Raw genomic sequence first — 2,594 nt, 5'->3', positions numbered from 1 at the left:
TTTAAAAATATTAATTTAATAAAAAAAAAAAAAAAAAAAACCAAAACCAACAACCCAACTCCTTTTTATTACTGACTTAACTAATCAGGGACTTGATTCAAGGCCAGGTTGGACGGGGCTTTGAGCAACCTGATGTAGTGGAGGGTGTTCCTGCCCATGGCAGTGGGGTTGGAATTGGATGAGCTTCAAGGTCCCTTCAAGTCCAAACCATTCTGTGATTCTATGATCATTGTGAAATCCAGGTTCAGTAAAGAATTACTTTCATACTGTAAGCACTGAACTGCTGGTTCACTGAACCCAAATAGTTCTACTCATACATTCAATGGAAACAGTATTCTGCATCTAATATTACATTGCCTTTAGGAGCTGGTGAAGGCAAATGACCTCAGTTATTTTCTTACTCAACGAAAAACTAACAACAACAAACAAAAACAACAAACAGAAAACCAACAAAAAAAACCACAACCCCTCACCCAAAACACACTTGGTAGGGGGGTTGTAATAGTTCAAGTTTAAAAAACTATATGAAAGACTGAATCTCACGCAATAAAAATTAAATTATTTAATACAACAGTAGATTATTTTTTAAAAATACTTGATCTCATATTTGAAAAGAATTCAGAAGAATACATTTCATCTTTCTACACCGTCAGGAAATGACTTGATGACAGTACAATAATGAAAATGTTCTCTTCTCCATTTCACAATTTAAAAACCACTGTGAAGTTATTGATAACAGAAAAATCTCCTCTGTTAGGTCAAGGGCAACATTTATTCACCTTACTTAAAGATCATTAAAATACATTCTTAATCATAACATGTAGTTCATTACAAATAAAATTGCCTTTGGCTCAATAAAACTAATTAAATGTAAAAGGTATTGTTTACTGTTGTATGGATCTTCTGATATAAATCAGCAAGTCACCATTTATTGAAAATTACAGTGACCTCATTGCTGTTAATAAATTTAGTTGATCACACACAAGCTAGAGAAGAATGCCTGAGAGCACACGTTTGGTTAGAAGGACTGCCCCACCTTTAAGTATGAAACTGCAAGAAACCTAATCCAGGTGTTACAATATTTGCTGCTCAGCTGACATTAAATCACTTGTTGAAATTTTAATTCTTTGATCACATTAAGTGCTTTAGAAAGACAACAAAATCTGTACTGATCATCTTGGTGGTGTCATCTGTTCTTTAAGAAAAGCTCTGAAGGTCTGCAGGTTTGTTTCTTCTGGGTGTCACAGTGGATAGGGTTACCGTACTGCTCTGTTGACATAACTGACAGCTAGTGCCAATGCAAGATACTCACTGACTTAACATCAAATAGCTAAACAAATCAAAACGAATGATGTTTATGGAGAGCGTATTCTTTCAAACACAACCAAATTGTTTATAGTCTATTTTATAATCAACTTGCACGCATTCTGTTAAATCATTACAAATATATTTTAATATGCAAGTATGAATTGTAAGCCTTGGCTTTGAAAACACACTGCAAAGCACATGGACAAGACACTGTAACAAGTGTTGCTTTATGTGTGGTGAATCCCTAGAAGACAAGAAAAGCACTACTGCAATAAACAATTGCCTATTTCAGACAGAAAGTTATCTGAAACTATTTGATCTGTGACAGCAGAACCCCAGAACACCATCCCAGAGACACCAAGGGCAAAATGCTGGACCAGAGAGTTGTGATCCATACTGACCTGTCTGAACAGGGTCTCTCAGTGAACGGACCCCTGCAGTCAACTGCTGGTTTATCATAAGCACATAAAAAGCTAAGCTTGGAAACCAAACACATTTCTGTACCCACCCATACATATCTGAAACTTCAATCCAGTTTAATGGCAGTACTGAATTAAAGCACAAGCTTTGTGCCTTGGAAACGGACAAAACCAGAAAAACTCGTGAGTTCTCCACATAATTCATAGAAACATAGAATGGTTTGGGTTGAAAGGGATCTAAATGATCACCTATTCCCAACCCCCTGCCATGGGCAGGGACACCTTCCACTAGACCAAGTTGCTCAAGCTCCATCTACCCTGGCCTTGAACACTTCTATAGGGATAGGGCATCCACAGCTTCTCCCAGCAGCCTGTGCCATGCCTCACCACCTTCATAATGAAGAACTTCTTACTAATATCTAATCTACATCTCCCCTCTTTTAGTTTAAAGCCATTCCCCCTTGTCCTGTCCGTACAGGCCCTTGTCAAAAGCCCCTCTCTAGATTTCTTGTGAGCCCGCCCCTTTAGGCACTGGAAGCTGCTCTAAGGTCTTCCTGGAGTCTTCTCTTCTCCAGGCTGAACACACCCAGCTCTTTCAGCCTGTCTCCATAGCAGAGGTGCTCCAGATCTTGGAGCATCTTCACGGACTCCTCTGGACTTGCTCCATCAGCTCCACATCCTTCTTAACTTTGGGGACCCCAGAACTGGACGCAGCACTGCAGATGGGGGTCTCAGGGGAGCAGAGTATATATATCCTGCCCTACCCATTTTCTTTACTGTGTCTTCAATTAATCCCAAATCAGTTTTGTCAATGACTAACTGCAACCAATTGGTCTTCGCACGCCCGGAACTCGCCCTCAGCCGCGG

The sequence above is a fragment of the Nestor notabilis genome, unplaced genomic scaffold (assembly GCF_000696875.1).
Source record: "Nestor notabilis isolate BGI_N333 unplaced genomic scaffold, ASM69687v1 scaffold2827, whole genome shotgun sequence".
NCBI classification, from domain to species: Eukaryota; Metazoa; Chordata; class Aves; order Psittaciformes; family Psittacidae; genus Nestor; species Nestor notabilis.
This window is presented reverse-complemented; position numbering follows the sequence as displayed.